Below are 26,682 nucleotides of genomic sequence, written 5' to 3' on the forward strand. Positions count from 1 at the left end.
GGTGGAGACTTGCTAATCTACCTTCTTGGACTACAGCCTTCTGCTGGCATTCCACACGTGCCAGCCATCCTCCCTCCCCCTCCTCCAGACCCATCCTCCTCCTCCTGTTCTTTCCCATTCACGCATGCCTGTCTCAGCCTAGGGACAACGGAAAAGGTCTCTAGTTTTTCTTCCGTTTAGTGACTTAGTTATCCTGATGTTCTGGGTGTTGTCAGCTATAACAGTTTCCAACTGGGGCAGGTGAAAAGAAGAAGAGCGTGCATATGCTCAAATCTTAGCCCATGGTAGAATCCTGGAAAACACCAAAACCTGAAAAAGTTTTGCCTCTTTCATGAGGAAATCTGTTCTCCTTTGATGTTTAAACACCTACCACCACCTAAAAGTGCTGTTTTCTTTGCATGCTACCCCTAGCAGCACACACACACACACACACACACTCACACACATACATATACAAATCACATATGCTCACACTCTCACTAGACACTTATACTCTCACACACGCATACATATACACACACTCTCTCATGTATACATCTACATTTACCTTGACACACATACACACATACATGCACTCTCACACTCACATACATACAATATATACATGCACTCACACTCATACATATACATGTGCACTGACATTCACACACACACACTCACACTCTTACACACACATACACTCACATTCTCATATACACATATGTACACATTCACACTCACACATACATTTATTGTGTCATGACTGGTATTCTTCTCACAGTTATCCCATTCATCATTTCAGTACTATTCAATTATTATCTAGGTATCATCATCATCATCATCACCACCACCACCATCATCACCATCATCATCATTTTGAGCTAGTGTCCTAGCCCAGGCTGGCTTTGAAATCACTGAAGATGGCTTTAAACTCCTGGTCCTCTTGCTTCCACCTTTACAGTGCTAAGAATACAAGTGTGGAACACCATGCTGGGTTTGTACAGTCCTGGGATGAAGCCCTAGGCAAGGGCCTTGACAACTGATTTTCCTTCTCTACCCCAGTTTGAAATATTATCTCATTAATGCCAACTTCTAGAATGTTTACAAAGCTGAAATTTGAATTTAAAAATTCTGACTTCTTGAAGAAAAGAAAAACATTAAAAAGCTTTCCAAAGCATATTTGCCAAGAATTTTATGCCTGACCATAGCAATTTAAGGGGAAAAGAAATTCTTGCATTTTTGATTCATTCGCGCCTACATCATCAAATGGTTTTCCAAAAGCTATTTGATGATCTACTGGGTTTTAAATCCTTAAAGCTTTGTAATATCATTTCTCTTTGTGTGTGCACCTATGTTTAACTCACACCTATATAATTGACCTGTGATTAGAACAAGTCTGGCCTCCCAGTCTGAGTATTTCCTTTTCTCTGCCTGAAGCGCTCAATCTTTGATACATCTGTGTTTAACTTGTTTAACAGTCATCTTTTCAAAGCAGTCTACTTTTACCACACTATAAATAAATGAACAAGTTATCACGTGTATTAACCAAACAACCAAACTTGGAACCAAGGGACTAGGGAGGTGGTTCCATAGGTAGGGGCAAGCAGGGGGACTTGAGTTTAGATCCTTGTCATCCATATGAAAGGCTTGTGAGCATCTCTGACACCATGATGGAGGCATAGACAGGTGGACCCCAAGCTTCCACTAGGCCAGCCATCTAGTGGAAAGGCTCCAAGTTGAATGAAAGACCCTATCAAAGAAGAGGAGAAGAAGAAAAAGAAGAGGAAGAAGAAGGAGGAGAAGGAGGAGAAGGAGAAGGAGAAAGAGGAGGAGTGGTGACTGACAAAGACATTCTGATTCAATCACATATATTCACATGTGAACATACTGGAGCATTCTCGAGCACACACACACACCACACACACACACACACACACACACACACACACACACACACACACACACACACTGGAAGAAGCTAAGTACATTTTTTTTCAAAGCCTGGACATGGTAGAACTAACTTGTATTCTTAACAGGCTGAGCCAGAAGGATTACTAGTTTGAGACTAGTATGGGTTACAAGATGAAACATGGTCTCAAAACAAAACAGAATTGTAGACAATATTTAAAATGGCCTTGCAGAGCATCTAACACCAGCCTTTCACTTTATGGAAGTCTAAAGGTGCTAAGTGGTTTCCCTCAGGTCATAAGCAGTTGCCTTTAATAAAAGTTTCACACTCAACTTGTGGCACTGGGACTCCAGCTGATTTTTCTGGTCTCCAGCGGGCTCCTCCCATGGTCTCCATGGCTTGACTAAGCACCTCGTCCAGGTGTTCGCTCCCTTGCTCTGTGTTCCATGTCTAATAGGTTTTCAATCTTCTTTACTGTAGCTTTGAGTTAGCTCTGGAATCCTGCCACTTCCCACCATGCTTGGTGGAACACACTTGGCCGAGGTGCCCTCGCATGACTCCTAGAACTTGCCAGCCTCCTCCTGCTCTGTGTTTCCAGGCTCTCTATTTTTAAGCAGCACGCTGCAGGACCACTTCAAAGTTAAGCCAGTTCAGGCCGTTCTTGCAATAGTCCTACGCGTCCTGAAGTCCCCAAGTCTCACTGTGTATGAGTTACTTTTTATTGCTGTGATAAGCACCATGCCCAAGACTTATGAAGAGAGTTTCTTTTTGCTGACAGGAAGAGTTCATAATGGCAGGGAGGCATAGCAGCAGGTATCCCAAGCTGGAAGCTGAGAGATCAGACTTTCAACTGTGCACAGAAAACACAGAGGGTGGACTGGAAATGGGGTCAGGCTATAAAACTCTCAAAGCTTGTCCCCAGTACAGACTTCCTTCAGCAAGACTGTACCTCCCAAAGGTTCCATACCCTTCCTAAACAGCGCCCCCACTTAGGAGTCAAGTGTTCAAATGATCAAGCCAATGGGGGAACACTGCTCATTCAGGCAGGGCATTCCTCTGTGGAACCTACAGGATTTTCCAGTGTCTCTCCTCCTAAAATTTCTTCTGACTACTGTGTCCTTGCTCTGAGTCCTCTAATTATATGGATTTTCTTGTTACTTCTTGAAAAGTTAGGACACTCCCACTTGGTGACCTCCCACTGCTTCTTTCCACAGCCTGGAGTAGTCTTCCTATTGATAGCCTCCTAATAAGGTTGGGAGTGTAGTTCAGTCAGTAGGTTATCAGCCTAGCATGCATGAGGTACCAGGTTCAGTCCCCAGCACCACATATACCATGGCTGCAATCCAAGCATTTAGGAAGTAGAGACAGGGGTATCTGAAATTCAAGAGCTCAAGGCCAGCCAGGACTATGTTAGACTCTTTCTAGGAAAGAAAGAAGAGAAAGAAGGAAGGATTCTATCCACCTGGAGGTAAAGTTGCCTCCTAGAAGTGTTTATCTTTCTAGAATGCTTCTCTAATAAAGTATATTGCCTGCTTACAGGCATTGTTTATCCGTATCTTCCTGTCATCAGAGAATTTCTCCAGGGTGAGAAGCTTGGTTGTAACTTGTATCTGTGTACCTAGGACAAGGCTAACCAGAAGACCCCATTGAACATTGATTGGTCTGTTCAGAGTCGTCCTGCCGAGTGTCTCTGGGAACTCTTTCCCTGAGGAAACAAATGTTGACACCAGTTAAGGGCACCAAAAGACAAACCTAAATACGATTCCTCCAACATCAAACTTGGGGGACAACTGAGTTTATTGCAGTTACTTACCGCAGTATGGTCACATGCGGGGTTAGTTAAAGGAGCATAGCTGACCCCAAGGCAGCCAAACCACAGAAAAGTCCCACCCAGTGTGAATGGCGACTCTCCACAGCTACATAAATGGAGTCCATCTTCCGTTAACCTTCTGTCTTCTGTGCACTCTCGCACTACCCGAGACAACACCACTTGCAATTAGGGCAGAATCACAGCCAGCCTCTGGGAGGGAGAGGAGGGAGTGGCTGGATTCCCAGGTGAGGGTCCAAGGACCCTATCCCTTTCTTCACCGTGGGAATGTCAACATTCTACAGCGCTGACCTCAGGGGCCCTTGCGAGGAGTCTACAGCTCAGAGGCAGCTCGCTATAAATGAAGCTATTAATTAACCTAATTCGTACAATGCTCTGCACACACTGGAGCACTACACAGCAATGTGTTGCTCTACTCTTGGTTATTTACATTTTAAGGATAAACAGCAGGAAGAGGGCACTAAGCCTGAAACAATGAGTCTTTATTAGTGCATTCCAGGCAGTACTGGCAAGAAGTCTCAGCTTCCCATGGTAAGTATCTGCTCCTTGAAGTTAAATTACCCTATCCCCCTAGATTGCCCAGACATTTCATGCAAAATAAGTGGAAGGACAAAATAACGAAACAAATGCACCCCGGAAATTGCTTCGAAGCCTACGTCTAGTATAGCCAATGGTCTGGTTAGGAAGGATGTAAAAGTTTGTGTAACTTTAACGAAACATCATTGGAAATAAACCACCAGATAAAATTATGTGGCAAAAATAGCAGGTGTGAATTTACGGTGTGGGGAGGGGGGTGGAGCTAAGTGTGGATGGGTAAGAGGGAAAGACAAAGACTTGGGGTACTCAACTCAGAATGGAAGCAGGTGTTCAGATGGTTCCTGAAGAAACAAACCGTTTGTGTATTTATTGTTGACCAGCCTGGTCACTGTGGAGCCAGAGGCCAGGTCAACTTAAATACAGCCAGGAGACTCCAAATGGATGAAAATGTATTAAGAGAATAGAGTTGACTAGGAGTGTGACATAAGAAAAGAAAAATAGTTGGTTGCTTTGGGCGTGAAAAGATGGTGTTGGGATAGATTCGTCAATGGAAATTATGAGACATCCAAGAATAAATTTGGCAATGTGATCTCGTTGATGAAATAAGTTGATTAAATCTTATTTAACACCTGCAAAGACCATTTGTGGAATTTTGTATAAAAAAAATCAACATGATTGCTCTGAAGTTGTCTTAATTTCTATGTGACTGTGTGAGTGTGTGTGTGTGTGTTCGTGTGTGCCTGCCTGTGTGAGCTGCATCACCTGTTAGGTGAATATAACTGCTGTACCACATATTGTGTGTGGAGGTCAGAAGACAACTTGCAGGAGACAGTTCTCTTCTTCTTCTACCATGTGGCATCTAAGGGTTGGACTCAGGTAACCAAGCTTGGTAGCATACACTGTTACCCATTAAGTAATCTTACTGGCTCTCAGAAAGAAATGTGATCTTGGTTCTCTGTGTGAAAAATGGCCCTATATGATTACAATAGGTCTACCTAGGGTCTTCCATCCATCCCATGTTCACATCAGTTTCCTGATACCGCAGCCCCCTCCACATTCTCTCTAACCCATGCCCCTTGCTACTCACTCTGCCCTAGGAGTGCTTCTCTATGTTTTCTTCTAGAAGGTTCCTCCCTATCGTGTCTCCCTGGTTTCAGTGGAAACCTGGTTCAATCTTGGCCCTGTGCTATACTTCACAGGTAGGCCGAGATAGGGAAAGGAATCACTGTTCCTATTTAGCAGAAAGACTATTGTTGGCTTAGAAATTGCCATGGGACATAGTCAGAGCCAAAGGCTAGGATGTACCAAGCCGGACCTCTGGAACAGACGCTTCCACACTCTTTGCCCGGGTCTGTCTGAAGACACTCTCCTTCCCTGAACAATGTGATATGAATATTTGAGATCCAAAATGACTAGAGCATTTTGCTACCAGAAGTGGCACAGCTGTGGCAAGAAGTGAATTTCTCCCTGTTTCCTTTACAGTCTTCACACAGAAGAACAAGTGGCCACTGGTTGTCAAGGTATCTGATCCAGTATTACTTTGCCAGTGTCCATGAGGGTGTCATTGGATGAGATGAATCTGAATCTCCAGCTGGGGTAAAACAGATTGCCCTGCAGTCAGCCTGTATAAAAGGCTAGGGAGTGCGCTACAACACTGGTCTTCTGCCTTCACATTTGAACTGGTGCATCATCTCTTCTTTAGTCTCAGATCTGCTGGGTTTTATATTGAGATGTACCTCTGAGGACTGGGTAAGGAAAATGAGCATAGTACAAGATATGGGTATATGAAAATATGAGAGAGAAACTCACCATTTTGTACGACGAATATATACTAATAGTATAAAATAAAATAGATAACGATACAGCACGATGCAGCATGACCCAGGACACCCTTTCAGCTCTCCTGGGTCTCACAGCCTTTGAGCTACCTCTCTCTCTCCCGGGTTCCCAGTTTCCTGCAATAGACAAGATTTCTTTCATAGCTTCCTGAATCTCACAAATTTCTCTTTGGAGAAATTCTCAGTATAAGAGTTTTTCTCACTCAAGGAATAGTGCTTTAGCATCATATCTAAGGCTGTTAGTCCTACATTGTTGAGGAAATAACTATGACCTCCCTTGGGTCGGTTGCTATGCAAAGCAATGCTAACATGATTCTTTGCTTCTAGTCATGTAACTAGGCTCAAGTCCCTGCAGAGAGGAGAGGGTGTAGCACAAACTGATACCATGAAGTTGTATAGAACTCTAGAACCTCTACTAATGAGGCCAGCTCCATTTACTAACTGCTCAAAAAAGGCCCAGCCACTGAGACAGGGACAAAGAGTTATTTGGTAAGCCAGCAAACCTCTAAAGGTGGGACATTGTAACTCGGCACTGGCTTCAAGATTCTTTTGTGTGATTTTCATCTTTAGGTGGAGGAGGTTGATAAAATGTTGTAGCTGGCAATCTGTTGATTTGTATTGCACTTGAAGGAAGAGGGGCGAGTGGGGGTGGGGAGGTAGATCAGCTGCCGGATGCTAGTTGAAATGAGAGCTCTGTTCTCAGAAGTAGGCTTTTCCCACTAGGAAGGAAGGAAGGAATGCATTATGGAGGCTGTGAGACCCTCCATCTTTCTTCTGAACACATTAACATTTAAATAAGAATTCTTAGTAAAGCAGTTTGCCCTGTATAATGTAAGTGGGCTTCATGCAATCAGTTGAACACTTAGGGGAGGCAGAAAAGGCTGCTGCCCTCCCGGAAAGACTTCTGTACACTGTCTTTGCACTTGAGCTGAGATGTCTCTGGGGCTCCAGCCTGCTAGACTCTTCTATGATTTGTGTGAACTTATGTCTTAAAAATCTCTCTTAGCTCTCTGTCTTTCTTTTATATATACAGTCTATTGATCCCAACAAACTCTTATATAGCACTTGATCACACACACTATATATATATCTTTCAATATAATCTTCAAGATAATCTCACTCAGTTTACAAACAACCTGATGAGAAGCCCAAAGTTGAAGCTTATTTTTCTTCATGGGGATGATGAATAGAAAGGCAGGTAGTAAATGTTAGTTAAGCATGTTAAGAAGTAAAACTTACCCTAATAAGAATAAATAGCTGGGTCAGGCTGTGGTGGCTCATGCCTTTAATCCCAGCACTTGGGAGACAGAGGCAGGCAGATCTCTGTGAGTTGGAGGCCAGCCTGGTCTACAGAGTAAGTTCCAGGACAGCCAGGGATACAAAAGCTCCTGTCTCAGAACACCTACAAAATACTCCTGAACTTAAGGCTTGGGGGACATTTGGGAAAATGGAGCAGGAAGATTGTAAAGGCCAGAAGATAAGGGAGTTTGCTTTAATTGAGTGTCTCCTAGAAATAGCAAAAGCCGCACGCATAAAGTCTCACCACCAAGACTGCCCAAAGTAGACAAACAAAAGCCCACAATGCTCAACCCTACTCAAGGAACTCTAGGCAAGCGAGGAAAGCTGGGAGCAGGAAAGGTGGCCTTCCCCAGGGAAGAGCACACTGATTGCTTGTCCAGAAGCAAATGGTCAGCCCTGAAGACATGCGTACTAAGTGACATGATATGGACTGAGCAGGTTGTTTTAGGAATATATGTGTATATACTTAGACGTATGCAATATGAGTAAAAGAAGAGGCCATGAATGTCAGAAAGGGTGGGGAGCAACATACAGGAGGGCCTGGAGGGAGAGAAGGAAGAAATGTTATAATTATAATCTCAACAATAAACTAAAAATTACATTATGTATACTTTTTATTTCTATATGAACTAAAAAAACTTTGAAAATGACTAGAATTAGTTTCATGTAATATTAATATTGTTCTAACTCAGGAATACTAAGGCAGGCTTAGCATAGACTGTTTAATGTGTGTGTGTGTGTGTGTATAAATTTTATTTTGCCTCTTTCAATGATATTCTTGTTCCTTGAAACCAAAATAACCCAAAGTTATATCCCTCCCTCTCCTAAGGATAGAACAGCACACACTCAGATAAAACCTTTCACTAAAATAAAGATCCAATGAATACAAATGAATGAGAATTACATAATAAAGACAGAGGAAGGATGGTCTAACCAGAAACCCCAGGCTAAGGGTAATTGCTATAATTGGGAGCAAAAGTTATCTCTGACTTTCTTAGCTGCCAAGACAAAAAGGAACCAAAATAAATGTCCTTATTCCTGTTAAAGAAAGAGAGTATATCACTTCATCAAGAAAGAAACTTTCTTCAGCCAAACTTCTGAGAACAAAGTAAATTGTTGGAGGCTTTTACATAAGGATCACTGAAAGAAAGAAGGTGAACCTAAGAGGTAGTTACTGAATGTTGCCAGTAGCTCTATTAAGATTAACCTCTCTACATGAGAGACATCAACAATAATTTATAACCAACACACAAATCTGTTACCATGTTGAATATAATGTCTTAAAAAAATGTGTCTAATTTCACTGTTGACATCATGACCCTGTGACTAAAATTTGAAGATGGCCAGATTATTGAATCCTTGGTCATCTGCCTCTAGGCTAAACCCTGACAATGTTCAAACTCAGAGATGAGAGAACGATTCCTGGTCAGAGAAATGTCACCTTTATAATATCACAGAATTCAGTACCATCAGGCCAGCAGTATAGTAATTTACATAAAAACTTGTGAGTAGTTGTCCTTCTGAAGGGGCAAGGAGAATGAGTCACTAAAGCCACATATACTCAACAGACCCCAAGGTATATCAGGTTCCTCTCACTGATAATGTTACTAAGCTAGTAGATGGTCTAGAGATATAGATATTAGAATATGTCTTACTATGTCTTTTTGGACAAAATACATACATGTTTGAGCTATCAAAGAATCTAGTTCACTCATTCATAGGATCCCAGACATTAGAAGTAAATGACTTCTGATGTTCAGCTCTCCAGATACATCAGATACAGGCTGAGCTCCAGAGAAGTAAGGTTGTCATGGTAACAGCTAAGTTGCTGGACTGTCCACCAGTGCCCTTTCCATTGGATAAGATTAACAGTATCAGGTTTTGCTCTAACTAGGATGGAATGTGAGTGGTAATCTTTGCTCATCACTGAGGTATTTGTTTGGAGTACAGACTGGGTCTAAGGTTGGGCTTGAGTGTCTGAAGGCCTCTGGATGGTTGGTGTGGAAAATCTGTGAAAAGCTGGGGAATAGTCTTAGCCCCTGAGAAGCTCCGTGTGCTGAGAGCCTAGGGACACTGTGGTGGAGTGAGTCACAGCTGTCCTTATCAGTCATGGATCATGGACTGAGAGAGGCATGCTGGCCTATACCACAGCTCAGGCGTGGTTCTTTACCTATTTAGCCTTCCGGAATTAGTGTCTGTGTTCCAAGGACAAGTAAAAATTGAAAATGTAATTTCTTTACGTATCTCCTGACCTCCCAGGACAAATCAGTGGCTTAGGTCTGTCCTGCCAGACATCCCTAACTCATTTATTACTGTCCATCCCTAGTCCAAACTGAGAGACCATCTCTTACCTGATCCCATGGGAGAGGCCTCTCTGCCTGATGTCCTGGTGCCTGAGCAGAGCAATAGTTTTGTAGGAGTAAGTCAAATCATGGAATTCCCCTTTGTAAGATCGATCTTGGAGCTAGAGATGTAGCTCAGTTGTTCCAGTGCTTGGCTAGCATTCCTGAAGCCTTGGGTCCCATCCCCAGCAACACACAACTGTCAGCTTGTGTTACACAACCATAGTCCCAGCAATTGGAAGGTGGAGTCAGAAGGATCAGAAATTCAAGGTCATTCTCATATATCTAGTGAGGTCAAGCCTGATCTACATGAGGCTGCTTCAGAAATAAGGAAGTAAGTGAGCAGGTAAACTGTGTGTTAGGTTTTCTGAGAGGATCTGAATCTCCACCCTGGCCAGCAAAGCTTTACGTGACCTAACTGTTGAGCAGCACAGTGTCACTGGTCACTCAATCTGACAGCCACTGGAGTTCAAGCTGTCACGTTCTCCTCAGCCTCTTCTCTGACTCTGCTTTCTGCTTTTGCTCTGCACTTGCTTGAGTGTCAGAACCTCCTCTTCCTCCTCGCCCTGGTAGGTTTTTACCTAATGCCTCATTGCTGTGGAGAGGGTTTCCTGGCTGGGCAATCTCCTGCCCTCCCCTTTGTTTGCCTATCTTGACCTCGATCTCTTCTTCCATGTGGAGATATATATTGCTAATGTATTGTCTCTCAAAGACCATAAGACTTAATGGCAGGGACCTAGCTCATATCTATAATCCATGTTCCATAAGTAGTATTTGCATTGTGGTGGGCACTCAGAGAAATTATGAACAATGACCATAAGATGCTGGAAGTCAAGGGCTCTTTCATTGGTTATCAGTATAACTAAATATGGCATGGAAACCAGTCTGTCAGAAGATGGTGTTACCTTATGCAGAGATGTGGAAGAGGTTGGGTGCCCAAGTCATCGTATCCTACTTTTCAGGCATTGGCACACTGAAAAAAACCTGCCCACAAACACACAGAAAACTTCTAGAAAGAATTGGAAAATTCTTATACTACTTCTAAAGTCCTATGAAAATGGTAGTTATCCAAACAGAGAAAGAGGATTTACTGGTGTTAATGTGTTTTAATTAGACATGCTGGCTAGCAAGGTTGGAGACACAGTAATCATTAGGAAATGTTAGAGTCTATACTTAGGAGAACTGAGACAAATATTGTAGTGACTATGTAAAACATAGAGGACCTGCAGGCACATACAAGCACATGCAGCCATGCTTGGTCCTTCTCCTAACTGTCCTCTGACCTCTGTCTACTGTGCGACCTGTAGATCCTCCAATACTCCCCTCCCCAAGCACACAGGTGTGTACATCATACACACTCAATAATAATAATAATAATAATAATAATACACAAAATAAACACTTTTCTTTTAAAAATGAGAAATGACTTAACCTTTTACAAGCCAGATTAGCCCGGTTGTCTCTGAAATTAAGTTTGTTGTTTTCAGGTCAAATCTCAGAATCTTTCCTTGACCAGAATTGTTCATATTAGAGCCACATGGCTCAAACTAAATAGTTTTCTTGGTTTTATTACCCCGTGAAGGAACTAAACGTTTCGGTTTCCCCCAAATCTCAACCTCCAATGTTGGAGGTGGGGTGTTTGGATAATTAGGTCACAAGCTTGAAGAACTTAAGATATGGAGACGGGTGCCCTTCCACGGATATGTGATCTCCTTCCCCTTCTTTCTTGCCCTTCCTCTCTCCTTCACGGATACATAGAATCTAGTCTTCATCCTACAAAAGATCAATCAGTGCATTGATCTGCATTCCGGGCCCTCAGAAATACATTTCTGATGGTCAAGCCACCTAGTATATGGCATTCTTTTATAGAATAGCCAAGTGGCTAAGACAGACCTCTCGCCCCCAAAGCATGCTGAATCCACAGCAGCTAGGAAGGAAAACATAAACCTATCATTTATTTACCTTGACTCTGTAGAAAGAGAAAGTTATCATAGTAGTAAATCAAATGGTGTGTGGGCAGGAGAGATGGCAATCACTACCAAGACATGATTGGACCAACGTTTCCTGAGGTGACACAATTCAGAGCAAGCCAATGTGATAGATTTAGTCAGATTCTTAACTATGTCTCAAGAAAACAATTTGTTCTGGTGTGTCCTTGCCTTTGTGATTTTAATAGTGACTTATGTGGCCACATGCAAATAGTTATCAGATTGATCAGTGTCAAAACACTAAGAAAGGATATTTGTCGGTTGTCTTGATTGCCTTTTCTGTTGCTGTGATAAAATACTCTGACAAACGCAATTTCTTCTGGCTCACAGGGTAGAGGCCATCGTGGCAGGAAAGAGAAGGCAGTAGGAGCTAACAGAAGCTCATCACATTGTTCCCACAGTAAAGACACACAGAACAAGTCCGGTGTGGTGTGGTGTGGTGTGGTGGCACATGCCTTTAATCCAAGCACTTGGAAGGCAGAGACAGGAGGCTCTTTGAGTTTGAAACTAACCTGGTCTACAATCAAGTAAGTCTAGGACAGCCAGGCTGGTTACCCTAAGAAATTCTGTCTCAAAAAAGCATACAAAACAAAAGAAAAACCCCAAAACAAAGAAAACAAAACAACAACGATAACAAAAACCACAGAATAATAAAAGCTTGTTAGCAGTCCGTCTGCTTTCTCCATTTTATACAGTTCAGGATCCTCTGCCCAGGGATGGCCCCACCCACAATTAAGATGAAGCTTCCCACATCAATTAACATAATCAGGATAATCACCTACAGTTGTGCCCAAGAGGCTCATCTCTCAGGTGATTCTATGTTCTGTCAGGTTGACAACCAGCACCAGCCATTAGTGGCTGGACTCCAAACGCCTTAATTAGCTGAAATGAGAGGACACAACATAAATAAAATTTAATAAAATTAAGTATCCCATCAATTAACAAGTTAACATTAAGATTATATCAGTTGTATACACGGTATGCTTCTTGACATGTTTTTGTGGCACAAAAACGTGAGTTAATAGGATGAGAAATTTACTAACAAAATTAACATCATATTTGACTAACGAGAGTTTCATCCAAATTGAGGCCAGAATGGGAACCACTATTTGTGGTTATATTCTGATCCTGTCTGAAATGCTAAGAACAGAAACTGGCTACCTAGCTTTCAGAGATGAACAAGTGGGTTCCCAGAAGCGGCGGGGGGAAGGGTGTGATCCTTGAAAAATGTCCGTGTGTCACAGACATGTATGTATTCAGGAGAATAGACTGTTAAGGGAACACTGGTAGGGGGTGAAAGGTGAGCACTGTCAGTTTGTCTGTCCTCCCCTTCCCCCCCTCCCCCCCCCCAGGCAGAGGCAGGGTGAGCACTGCAGAGAGACAGTTTTAGAAACCTTCCTTTGGAGTTGGAGCTGATGATGAACGAAGCCTTCTCAAAACTTCTTTCCCGTTCTTTGGTGGTCTTTGGTCCAAGGTGAGCTTCTCAGGTCTTAGAATGTGGATGAATCGATGCTGCTTTGGGATATAAAGTAAGACCTGAGGGCTGCGGAGATAGCTCATTTGGTAAAGTGCTTATGCTGTATTGTGAAAACCTGGGTTTGAGCCCTAGCACCCACAAACAGAGCTGCGCTTGGTGGCATATACTTATAATCCCAGTTCAGGAGAGGAGAAGAAAAGAAAGGTCCCTGGGACCCAATGGCTACCAGCCTGGCCTGCTTGGAAAGTTCTAGGCCAGTGAGAGAACCTGTCCTAAAACAGTAGGACAGCTCCTCAGGAAGGACACAAGATTTATCTCTAACCTGCCCAGGTGCTAACCCTGGGCTCAAAAGCGTGAGACCTGGCAACCATTTAGCTTGTGTCTTAATTCTTCTGATAACTGTGGGGCAGATCTTACTGGGGATGTTTTGCTGCCTCCTCCTCTTCTTCCTCCTCCCCTCCTCCTCCTCTTCTTCCTCCTCCCCTCCTCCTCTTCTTCCTCCTCCCCTCCTCCTCTTCCTCCTCCCCTCCTCCTCTTCTTCCTCCCCTCCTCCTCTTCCTCCTCCTCCCCTCCTCCTCTTCCTCCTCCTCCCCTCCTCCTTCTTGTTTTTACATTTATCCACCTTTAGCCTTGAACAACAGTAAAGAAGGGAGAGCCACAGCTTTACCTAGCTAAATAGTTCCGGAGGAATCTGTTTCGCTAAAGTTGCCATGTTCATCTTCTATTGTACTGTGAACCCAACTTTAGTGAGTAATCTAGTAAATCCTGAATGCTCCACAAAAAAAGATGGATTGGCGTTTTGTCAGCATTTGTCAAGTGGATACCAGATCTGGTTCTCAATTGTATGTTTTCGATCTAAAGCTAAGCTCAGGTTTCAACAGGAGAGCCAGTCTATGCAGTAGCCTCAGCTACCCTGGGCTGGGAGGAAGGATGCAGGGCTTGTAGGAAGCTGGGTACCTAGCCACATCCACCTTTAAAAGCCGCCCAAGTCCAAAGGCTGCAGATCATTGGGTACAAGGCTTCAGGCTTTCCTGTTTCCCCTTAGGTCAGTGTTGCCTACCTTTTGTTACTATGTAAATCCAGACCAGAGAAGTCTAATTTTGCTTCCTTTTGCTTTGTGTGAGGTAACCAACACTTTCCTTGTAGTGACAATGTTTCCCAACCTATGTACAGTGTTATTGTCTTAATTTTGAAGCATCTTCATTTGGGTGTTATCTTTGGATTTAAGTATAACCTATCCTCCTCAGGAGCATCATCTTAACGGTAAGCATGGTTTGGAATGCAGGGCAGGTGGCCCAGATTGCTGACACTTGGAAGTGGATCTGATCACTCTGGCTTGAGGCCCTTGTTCCCATTTCCAGAAACATGACTCTGGACCCAATCTTCATCATTTCCCAACTCAGTGCAGAATAGGCCCCTCTCACCCCAGCTTTGTTCTATATCCCACTGTGAAAACAATCATCCTGGAAACCCATTTCAATCAGTTCATGCCTCAATAATCCCAATGTTGCCCATTGTGTGAAAGCTAACTCCCTCAGTAGTCAGGAGCCTTGATCAAAAGTCCGTCCTTTTCTTTGAAGCTTCTAATTTTCTGTCTCATTAATAGCTCTAGGAGAGACCACTTCACTCACTCGGTCACTCGTTCAAGGATGAATTAATATTTATTTATTATCAGGTGCTGTGGATTGTGACTTTAGCAGGAAACAATGGCATAATTTTATAAGAAAATTCAGGCTCAGGGGCCATTGGTAACTTGTGTGTGGTTAGGATGTCTCTGCTTTTCCTTATGCACTGTGTATATGTATTGGCTACGTGTTCCAAGCATTTACGATGTTTCTTTTCTAGTACTAAACTGATCCCAGAGGCTGGGCTAAGAGGCTGCCTAAACCACGGAGAGGATATATACTGACAGGCATTTTGAAGTTAGTGCACCCTGTATGCATTGACTCTTTTTGAGAGCTGAGACTTGAGACAAGCCCCTATCTTCAGCTGTCCTTGGTCTGATCTCCTCTCTTAGCTTCCAGGAAGGTGTCACCACACCTGTCAACAGTGACTCTAAGAAAGAAATCCAGTAGATCTGTTGGGAGAAATAGGCAGAGATGTCTGTCCTCCTGTCTATCTTGTCTCCTCTGATCATTGCTTTGCTTGTCCTTTAGTCCCTAGATTTAACCTTTCTCCCACTGAAGTTTGCACATTTATCTAGTCCTTACAGCTTCCCCAGTGCTTTACAATCAATATAGTCATGGGGGGGGGGTCCGGGGGAGGCTCTGTAATCAAAGGACAGTTCTAGGTTGATATAGAGAAAAAGAAGTGAACACCATTCAGCCAAGTGAAAGAGACAAAGGACAGCTTCTGAGCGACATGAGAACGGAAAATAATTAAGGAGAAAACAGCTAAGGGTTGGAGGCTGGGAGGGGCCAAGTTGGGATGAGTAAGATGACTTTGGACAGAAAGGAGGAAGAAGGCATGCACAAGGGTCAGGAGTGTCTCTGGGAGCCCTGGAGCTAAACGAGGCTGAAGGGCATGGCTAGGGGAAGATGGAGAGGCATTGGTCCAAACTCAGACTGCATGGCTAGATCTTGAAGCACGGGAGCTGAGCTCTGTGGGCATTGGGGAACCCACTGCTTTGAAAGCTTGTTTCCTTCCCAGATAGGGCTAAGATCTAAGATTAGAGTTGTATTTTAGAACGATGGGTACAAGAGCCCTTTGGGGACATTGACATGAAAAGTGTCACTGAGGAGAGAGGGTTCAGCTTGGCTGCACTCACTATCTTAAAAATAAAAGAGAATTGTAAATCCCACAAGGAAAAGAACTGTTTGTTAGGGTTCATATGTTTGCTTGGGTTTTAATAAAGTAGCATTTCCTGTTTTTATGTACAACGAGAGTGAAGGAACCCTTTTGGTCTTTGTGGAACACTATAATAGTAGATGCTGGTAGAATTATTCAGAATACCTAAGTAACAGAGGAGAGTTAATTATTTGATCTAATATCCCTGCTTCTAGAATTTTTTTAAATTTGTGGGCAGTATGGCACAGCCCCTTAATCTTTGACAGAGCCTATGCAGCAGGAATATAGTATATATTTAATTCATACGCAATCAATAGCTAGTAGATCCTTTTGCATTTGACACATACAATCCAGATAAACGACAAGAAACAGTCTTTAGGGGTAACAAGATAGCTCAGTGTGTAAAGGCACTTGCCCACCACGTCTGACAACCAGAGTTGGAGTCCCAGAACCCGTGTAAGGTAGACAGGACTTTTAAGTTTCTTACTCACACAAAAACCATGGCATGTGTATACCTGAGGTCACACACACATTCATATTTACAATAGAAATAAAGTATGCCCAAACTAAATATTAATAAAAACTAGAAGGAACTGTCTTTAGTCTTTCGAGTAAAGGCGTCTAGTCGGAACTGAAAGGGAAAATAGACATTTAAATTTTGGTATCATAAAATTTGCTCATGCAAAATGCTGTGGGAAGTTAAAAGAGTAAAAAAAAAAATCACTGAAAGATTCTTCTGGGAATTACAATTGGAAAAGGAAATATGTGTTATAAGTGAAAAATAACAAGTCAGCTTTAGTAACTACTGAGCAAATACTGCATTTGTAGTGATGATTCCAGAATCTCACTCAGTCTCCTAGTTCTCTTCAGCTCACACTAGAGAAGTCCCGCTGTGTGTAGCCTGGCTTGGTTTGTGGTAAAGGGAGGCCTCCCCAGCCAAAGCGAGCTTGCGCTTGTAGTTGCGCGTGTACTGGGAGGCTTACGGCAGTGGGCGGGGCCCGAATCCCCATGTGGTCCCGACATCATTGACATGGCGGAATCCCCCATCAAACCCTCCTGGTAGTTATTTGAGCAGCGGCGGCGGCCGGAGGAGGCGGCGGAGAGCAGCGGCGGGAGCGGCTCAGGGGACGGCGGGGATCCCGCGGGCGGCTGGCTGGGACGGCGTGGGCGACCCGGATTGCGGGCACCCGGAGACCCGTTTCAGCCTGAGGGGAGGTAAGGCGTGCGGGAACGGCGGCGGGCTGCCGGGGGACGTGCCACCCACAGTCGCTCTCGGGTCCCTGCGCTTCGGAGCCCGGCCGGACTCCGAGTCTGCACGAGTGCGCTCCGGGCCCCGGAGCACTCGGGGATGCCCGAGGAAAACTTGGCTGCCGAGTCCCGGTCGCGCCCCGACCGCTCGGCTGCCCGAAGCTCCCGGCCGGGTAGGGGGCGGCCCCTCCAGCCCCCGCTTGCCGGGGAAGAAAGCGGAGGATGCGGGGCTCGCAGTTCCCCTCCTCCCCGGGCCGTCGCTCCGAGGAATCCGCTCCCCCGCCCAGATCCCCGCGGCAGGACCGCTGCCTGGGAGGGGGAGGGCGCGCGGCCAGGCCGAGGAATCTTCGACGTGTCACTTTGGGAGGCTGTAGATTTCCATATGGTGGAGGGAGGAGGGCGTGCGTGCGCGCAGAGCTGGGAGTCGGGGCTGCCTCGGCCCCCTTGGGGGTGCGGGGCTGCGACCCGGGACCCGGGATGCTCGCCGGGAGGGTCCCTGGGCGACCGGTCGCCCCCGCCCCCGCCGGGGCCTCTTGGGGACACTCCCCGCCCGCCTCTGGCCACCTCTGCGCGCCACGTCCTCCCTCCCCGTCCTGCCCCCTGGGCTCCCCCCGGGCTGGGGGCGGGAACCGGCGGCCGCGGCTGGACTCGGCGAGCCAGGCGGCTGCAGGCTCGGGCGGGGGAGCGGGGCGCGGCGGGAAGCAGAGGACGACCCGGTGCGTGTGGGCCAGCGGAGCGCGGGTCAGTCGGTCAGGCTCGAGGGGCGCCCCTGCCGGGGGTGGGGCGGCCGGGAGACCCAGCGGGTGGAATCCGCGCCCCGAGGCGGCGGGCGGGCTGGGCGGGCCGCGGGGACCGTCTGGTTCGGATGGCAGGCAGGAACGAGCTGCCGTGGGAAGGGCCTGTCAGTCCTCGCGGAAAGCGGGGCCCGGGGCCGTGACCGCCGAGCGTCCCCAGCGCCCGGCCTGGGGAGCCTGGGGGACTCTGCGAGCGTCCCGGGAGACCTGGCTGGGCCGCCGGGCGGCGCCGCTGGCCGGGCGCCTTCCCGGAGAGAACGGCTGGGGTTGGAGATTTTTCGAATCTCGGCTCCCACCCGGCGATGCCAGACGAAGGAAGCACTGGCATTTTATCCAGACAGTGCGGATTGCAGACTTCCTTAAAAGTTACAACTTTTTATTTTCTTTTCTCTCAGGCCCAGCGTTTTCTTTAAACAAAATGTAGAATTTGGCCGCGATGAGGCTGACGCTGGGGCCAAAAATGCACACGTTTATCTCCATCCCGGCTAGTCCCCCTCCCCCTCTTCCCTCCCAGGCTTAATCATATTTTGGAACTGGTGAGGGCTTTTGTTGGGTGGGCACCCTTGATTGCTTGTCTGTTTATTTTTTAATGTGCAACTAATTTGATTTGAGTTTCCTCCAGTTTCCAGGCCTTACTAGGAGAAGCTAGGGGAGAGGGAATGTGCCATTTTTTTTTCTTTTTTCTTTTTTATAAATGTGGCAAGAGGTGGGGCACTGGGAAAGGGGAGGCACCCTGGTTGTGGCAGAGAGTAGGAGCAGAGAGACCCGGAAGAAAAGGAATCCATTCTGGAATAACATTCTTTTTTAAAACAACAACAAAACAATACAAGAGAAAGTCAGGCTTTGAGCAACATTTCACTGCTCTGTTCAGATTTGAGTTCGTGGCGCTCCCGCATCTCCAAGTATAGGCTGGGACCCTGGGAACTTGAGTTATGCCACACAGCGCATGCATGCATAGCAACTATGACCTGGTTCTGTGACTTGTGTGGGGGCTGTTGGTTCGCTCCTCTTTGGAGGCTGACTGTGGATGCAGTAAAGACTGGTTTCAGTAAATTTCCTGGCTCCCTGGGAGCAGCTGTTGAAGAGGGTAAAGTCCCTGGGCATGCTTCTGGCCAGGAGGGCCAACTGGAGTTCATGCTTACCGAGACGCGGAGATCCGCGGCAGCTTGGCTAAAAGTGAGGCCTCGTTGATTATTGTTTTAAAAAGTTGCTGTCTTAGTATTGTCCTTAAACTTGCTTGTGCTTTTCAAGCATTTTATTTCCATGCTTATGAGAAAAAGCATTCGTGTGACAAGACCGTGTTCCTTTAGCATCTATTAGCACTGTCGAGATCTTGTAGGGTGGGGGCTGGCAGTATCTAATGACAGTATATACAGTTCCAGAAAGACATTTTGGTAATCTTTTAAGACCCTTTAAAAATAGCTGTGATCAGAGCCTGGGCTGTTTGGAGGAGCCAGTCTTCTGGGGCTTCTAAAGGAATGCGGAGCCTGAGCACCAGCAACTCTCCTGGTTGTTTGTTACATTGGCAGTTGTGCCCCTTCTGCCCAACTCTTAAAATTCCCATGATCCACCCGGAAGGGTCACTCGCACTTAATCGCATGTAACGAAAGTTTTTTTGTGCATTGTATTTTGAGACAGGCTTGGGCTGGCCTCTCCAAGTTTACCTCCTGCCTCAACCTCCTGGATGTTGGGTGACAGGTATGAACCACATGCCTGTTAGAGCTTGTACTAATAGTATATTCCTTCTTAGATAAACATGTTTTCTGCCTTTTATACATTACTTAAGTTTTGAATATTTTGATTTCAGTTGTAGTAAATGTACATTTTATAAACAAGGGCGTCTAAGTTCACAGAAATCAAGGTACCAGTAATTCAGAATACGGTTCAATGGTTTCTCCGGGGATAGAATGGTTCTGTCTAGATTGTCCTACTGTAGCCAGGAGGCACATGTAATCGAGCGTTTCAAATGTGGCTCCGTGACTCAAGAGTCGTTGTCTGAATTTTATTTTTTCCAAATTATTTTTAAACTTAAATTCGAAACATAGAACTTTCAGACTCCCAAGTCTATTGACCTTCAACTGAGCCATATTGCTTTTTGAATCACCAAGTTAAGTGTATTTCTTTACAATCAGAAGATGTTTTAAGTCTACTTTTTACACACACACACACACATTTGGGTTTGAGCCCATGGCCTTGTGTACACTGGAGGCAAATATTCTACTACAGTGCTAGAGCCTCAGCTAGCTCTTGAATTCCTATTCTAAGTAGACTTTGAAGTCTGGGGTAGGTGTGCCTCAGTCTGTTTCTCCAAAAAGTGGAAAGTTAGCTACTTACATCTTAAGGTGTGCATTTGTCAGTCAGCACTGATGAGCAGACCTGCAGCTTAGAAACTTAGTTGGAATAGGTGTATGTAGGAATTGCTGGTAAAGGAGCTAATTTGTGCAGCCATTTCAGTGTAATAAAGTAGCATAGCTGGGCATGGTGGCTCACACCTATAATCCTGGCATCTAAGAGGCAGAGGTGGGAAGATCAGGAGATGCTAGCCTGGCTTACACTCCAGGTCAGTTTGTCTACTCTGTCTCCTTCCCCCAAAAGTGTAAATATTAGAAAGCAAGAAGAAAGGCATTCATAGAATTGGAAGAAACAAAAGTCACTCCTCTGGCATCCACATCACCTGCTCATCTAGGCCTTCTTTTAAAGGGACTTTCTGAGGTTGTCTTTGTGGAGCTACAGCACTCTTCTGAAGAATTTAAGTAGTCTTGCTATCAAAATATAAGATAAATTATCAAGCAGGGTGTAGTGGTTGATAGTCCCAGCACTCAGGAGGCAGAGGCAAGTGGATCTCTGTAAGTTTGAGTCAAGCCTGGTCTACATAGGGAATTCCAGCCAAGAGCTGGACATAGTATATATATGTGCTGTATAGTGAGACATAGCGCCTCCCCAGTCAATTATCAAATGTTAGATTTATTCACAAATTGTTCTAGACTAAACCAGCAGGAATGACCATTTGCAATGAGCAAACACTTAGAAAAATTTTTGGGATAAGTGGATTTAATTAACATCAGCTGCACTTTTTGAGTTTCATTTGGTGACAGAAATTCCAAAAGCTTCCCTATGTCCTATGAGATGATGAAACTCCAAGAGCATTCATCTGACTAGATTCTATCTGCAGATATCCCAGAACCCAGCACCTTTCTTTTTTGTTTTGAGGGTAAGGGGAGGGCCTCGGAGATGGGGAGGGGCATCCTTACTCACAGTGGCAGGAAGACCCATTTAATGTGTAAGTGTTCAATTTGTAAAAATTATTTTCCCCACGAGATATAAAGTAAAGAAACATTTTAACTCCAAGAGTAGAGTGTTTCATTTGTGAATGTGTGTGCACACATATATATCTGGTGTGGAAGCCAGAGTTCTCTCTGTCACTATCTGCCTTATTCTCTTAAGACAGGGACCCTCCCTGAACCCAGAGCTGGCTTGGCAGCCACAAACCCAACAGTCCTCCTGTCCCACCTCCCATTGTGCTGTGGTTACAGGAGCCTGTGGCTACAGCAGGCTTTTAAGTGGATCTGGGGATTTGAACTCTGGCCCTTACACTGGCATGGAGGCACTCCTACCCCCTGAGCCTTCTCTCAAGTTCCTCTTGTCTATTTGTTTAGTCACTTGGGCTCATTTCTCAAATGGTTCAGGAACAGACAAATGAGAAATAATATCTTTTTATTAGGATTTAAAAGGAAATTTCTTTTTAATTATGTGTATAACTGTGTGGGCCCCTTCATATGAGTGCAGGTACTCTTGGAAGCCAGAGGTGTAAGGTTTCCTGCAGCTGCAGTTACAGGCTGTGAGCTGTGTCTGGTTAGTGCTGGGAACTGAACTCTGTCCTTCTGTCGGAACACTGCAAGCTCTTAGCTCCTGAGACAGCTTAGCAGCCCACACTTTATCAGGATTTTTAAGAAGCAACTTCATGTTCAGTCTAGAGATACCTGAATGTTTGTATATCCTTCAGAGTTACAGGGATAATCACAGGTTATAATTGTGACTCCAGAACACAGAATCCCAGAGACTTATGGCAATGAATCAGTTTTAAATTGCAGTATTATTTTAGTGTGAATATAAATCACATTGCCTCCGGCTATCGGAAAGTTATAAATCCAACCACAGGCCAGGCATTGCTTAATGAGAACATTCAGACGTTTGAATGTCTTGTTCATACCCATTCCTGGCCGTGGGGGCATTTCACTATTTTCACAGAATCAGGATAAAGAGCTGTGTTATAAATAGAACTATAGTGTCCTAGGGAGTGTGCCAAATATGGAAACAAGATTAAACCATGATATATGCGGGGTTCAGTTTGTTAGGACATCAAGATACGAGTGAGAGACTTATTGCAATCGTAAAGCTGTTGGGTGACAGGCAAAGATTCAGGGCTGAATCTTAGTGTGAGTTCGGTGTCAGCAAACATGGCTTGTCAGGGAATCAGTTTCCTTTGCACCTATGTGTCTCGGGCAAACTCTGAAACCTCCCTTAACTTGGGTTCCCCCATCTTAATATAAGGAAAAAACAATTCCCTTCTATCTTTAAAAACAAGTATCATATACGCTAGTCTGTGTCTAGCCTTACCTGGATTGAGGAGTTTGTTCTGATGACAGCTTCAGTTGAGCTGGCCCTGTGGAATTTGCGTGTTGTTGAAACCATAGATTTGTGCTGAGACAGTTTGAAACTCCTTTACTTTCCCTCTGTGGTCAGTTAATAAAACTCTAAGCTGAGATGTTTCTATTGACTCCTCATTGCCAGTGGAATAGGTCCTGCCCCTAAGTCGCGTCTCTCTGTGTTGTTTGGCAGGTGGGTTTTGACTGGACCAGCATTGTTGAATGCCTGGGCAGGCCAGTGTGGCTTTCTCAGTTCAGGGTCATTGTGATGATGAAGCAGGAAGTGCAGTTTCTGAGGCGATTCCAAGCTGGAATGACAGGCAAGGCTTTAGTCCTTGCATTATCCGAGCCTTTTATTTGAGCTTTCAACACTTGCAGCTGGGAAAAGAGTCTTGTGTTCAGGGCTGGCCAATCTCTGCAGCCCCCCTGCTTTCTACATTGGAGACACAATTGCTGTTTTTCACCAGTGTACTATATAGCTGGAGAGTGTTTCCTGGTAGAACTCTATTTCCAGGTAGACCTTAGCTCTTCACTGTCAGGAACGCACGTGGGTGGTGGAGGAGCAGTTTTGTTCTCCAGTTTACACCACAGAATTTGAATTAGCAAAGTACCCATAAACAGAGGCTTCGTGTTAGGCTTGGAGCAGGTGGCTTGCTATGTTTTGGAGGGGCGGAACATGCCTGGATCCTGGTGGCAAGACGGGGACACTCTGTCAGACTGAGCACGGGAGGGTGGCTTGGGATTACCTGACCCCTTTGCGAGGTCCAGCCAAGGAGAAGCCAGTCTGAAGTCCTGGCTCACCTGGACTGACAGTTATTTGTAGTAGATTTAGTAACAAGGGTCAGTCCTTGGAGACCAGAGGTATGTGGGACAGGAGCTGTGGGATAGGAGAGTGAGGAGGTTTAAAACTCTAGCCTGTCATCCTGTGAGGTTCCGTGGACAGCCTTCTGCCCGTGAGGATATTTCCTCCTCTGAACATAGATCAATCTTTGAATTTCTTTTCCTTGCTCTGGGTTGAGATGCGCTGATTTCACATTCATAAGTCCTAATATTCTTGGCAATACCGTCAATTCCAGCACAGCTCCTGTTAGATCTCACGACTATAGTGTTGCGTATCTTCCCTGTGACTTCTAGATAACTCACTGTGGGTGTGCATGTGGGGGTGGGGGGCAGTTGTGAGATGATGCTGAGCTAAAGGCAAAGAGAGTTGAGGGCTTGGTAGCCATATTTAAAGTGTCTTGTGGTAAATGACTGTATTTGAGCTGAGATGGTAATTTTATTTCATACCCTTATTGATGCAGAGGAAGACATTGACAAGTAGGGTCTTTGTTAATGGAATAGTCTACTTTTTTCTTTTTCTTTTGATAACAGCAAAGCATTTTCCTTCTCCCCCACAGAACAACTCGGCTCATCTTTTCAGAGAGTGTAGAGAACAGACCTCCTTCGACCCCTGGAGCAAGCTGGTGGCCACTCCAGTTCTTCTTTCCCTTTCAAAATTTGACAGCTAGTGAAACTGGAGTACCTGTGGCCTACTGAATTTAGGGACTTGTGGGATGACAAAGCCAGGACCATGCTTGTGGTACAGGCCTGAGAACCTGAGAGCAGGTTCCCAGCACCTGTTTGAAAGGTTGCATAGAGCAGGACAGGCCTGTAAACTCCCATGCTGTGCTGGGGCTGCAGAGGGGAGGAGCCCAGAGACTCGCTGGTCACCCATGTGAGCTGAATCCACAAGCTCCAGGTTCACTGGGAGACCCAGTGGAGATGGAATGAGGAAGACACCCAGTGTCACACTCTGCCCCCCCCCCACCCCAACCCCAGGAGGCAAATTAGTTAATTTTTAGGGCCTTGGATTTTCCCTCCTCTGGGGAAGAGACCTTGTTAGCAGTACCTTCATTGTACTTTGTCTAATTGTAGCTAATTAGCATTTTTAAACTATCCAGGCAAAGCTAGGATGACAGTTGACCTCCCATTCCTAATGAGAAGCCTTTGGGGTTATCACGATGGCGGCTGGTCAGGTAAAGGCATTTGCAGTTGAGCCTGATGACCTGACCTTGAACCCCAGGGCCTGCCTGCATAGTGGTCGGTGAGAACCGACCTATATACTTGCCATGACACATGCAAGCCCTCCCCACTCCAAGTAAATAATGCCAAAAAGAGGTTTTAGTGTAAATATCAAGAGTTTAAATACATCACCAGGAAATAGTTATCTAATTAAGAGAACATTTTACTATCTAGCACCCTTCAAAACAGCATGGGCTGATTGTAGTTCATTGTTGGGAACCCATGGAGAAGGAGGGGACCCTAGAAAGTTGGTGCTCACAGCGGATGCCACAAAATAGCTGTTTTCTTTCTGGTGCTCTCATATGAACTTGAACCAGCACCCTGGCAACAACTGTAGCTGTATTTGCATGCAGGGTGAACCAGAGGGGCAAGCACTGCGCCTTTCTGTCCATCCCCAAGTGGAGAACAACTCCACAACTTGTTAGTTTTGGAGCTCTGGTGACATTTGTTTTGCCTTTGCTAACTTCACTTCATCTGTAAGTACTTGATGGCAGATTGATAAGGCAAAGAATTGAAGCCTGGGCGTGGTAGCTCATGCCTTTAATCCCAGCACTCGGGAGGCAGAGGCAGAGGCAGGCGGATTTCTGAGTTTGAGGCCAGCCTGGTCTACAAAGTGAGTTCCAGGACAGCCAGGGCTATACAGAGAAACCCTGTCTCGGAAAAAACAAACAAACAAACAAACAAAAAACCCCAAAACAAACAAAAAAATGTGTGTGCGAGTGAACTTGTGGAGTTGGTCTTTACAAGGATTCTGGGGACTGAACTCAGGTCACAAGGCTTGAGTGGCAAGCACCTTTCCAGGCCTGAGCCATCTCGTTGGTCCTTAAAGACTTTAAGGATGTTACTGTTTTGTTTTTCTTTTGAGACAGGGACCCATTTAGCCCAGGCTGACCTCTAAAGCCCCATGCCTCTCTGCTGAGGATACATGCCTTGAATGTCTGCTCCTCCTGCCTGTACCTCCCAGCGCTGAGACTGGGGACAGGGACTGAGGGTTGGAATTATAGGTGTGTCCCAGTCTTCCATTTGCTAAGCAGGCGCTCTGCCCCGAGCTGCATCTCTAGCCCCCCTTGCTGCTTTTAGCTTCCCATTTGCCTCTACCTCTGCCTTTGGGTGTAGTTGTAGGGATTCATGAATTAAATATTTAGATGGGTTAGGGGTGTATTCCTTTCCTATTTCTCCTAAGGGAAGACATTCTTGGTGACTGGAGGAATTTACCAGAAATAATCAAGTATCTTTAAATACATCTGTGATGACTAATCTTGGTTGTCAACTTGACACACCTGGGAAGAGAAAGCTCAATTGAAGAATTGCCTCTGTCAAGAATGGCTCGTGGAAGCCGGGCGGTGGTGGTGCACACCTTTAATTCCAGCACTTGGGAGGCAGAGGCAGGTGGATTTCTGAGTTCGAGGCCAGCCTGGTCCACAAAGTGAGTTCCAGGACAGCCAGGGCTACACAGAGAAACCCTGTCTCGAAAAAACAAACAAACAAAAAAAAAAACAACAAAAAAGAGTGGCTTGTGGACCTGTCTATGAGGCATTTTCTTGATGGACAATTATGAAGTCCGGGTTGGAAAGTGAGCCCGGCTCACTGTGGGTGGTCCCATCCCCTAGGCTGGTGGTCCTGGGTTTGTAAGAAAGATAGCGGAACATAAATAAGCCTGGAAGCTCACAGTCAGCAGCGGCCCTCCATGCTTTAATTCTTGTCTCTCTGCTCCTGTTTTGTCTTCTTCCATGATAGAGTGTAACCTACAAGTTAAATAGTGCCCCTTCCACCCCCGCCTGCCCCCATTAGTTTTTTCTCATAGTAATGAAAAGCAAGCTGGAATGACATCACAGTATATTTTATACCCGACACGACACTCAAGCCTGAAGGATTTGTTTGTTTGTTTTTAAGAACATGACTACCCTAGGACTAGATTTGTCAACTTAAAATACCTCTAATATATTCTT

The 26,682-nt window shown here is 45.3% G+C and overlaps 1 protein-coding gene across 5 annotated transcripts in view; it reads left to right on the plus strand.

The window, feature by feature from the left end:
- The first annotated feature begins 17,007 nt into the window (after positions 1-17,007).
- Positions 17,008-26,682, plus strand: part of Fndc3b (fibronectin type III domain containing 3B) — a 293,906-nt gene continuing 284,231 nt past the window's right edge. For 2 of the 5 annotated variants that reach the window (XM_029475079.2, XM_029475085.2), the window contains exon 1: positions 17,008-17,199. The gene's annotated coding sequence lies outside the window, so the exon portion shown is untranslated. Of the gene's footprint in view, positions 17,200-17,877; positions 17,974-26,682 lie in introns of those variants that run through there. The other 3 variants (XM_021157455.3, XM_029475082.2, XM_021157456.3) reach the window with 3 other exon arrangements.

This window comes from Mus caroli, unplaced genomic scaffold, assembly GCF_978045245.1.
Source record: "Mus caroli unplaced genomic scaffold, Mus_caroli_1 scaffold_3, whole genome shotgun sequence".
NCBI lineage: Eukaryota > Metazoa > Chordata > Mammalia > Rodentia > Muridae > Mus > Mus caroli.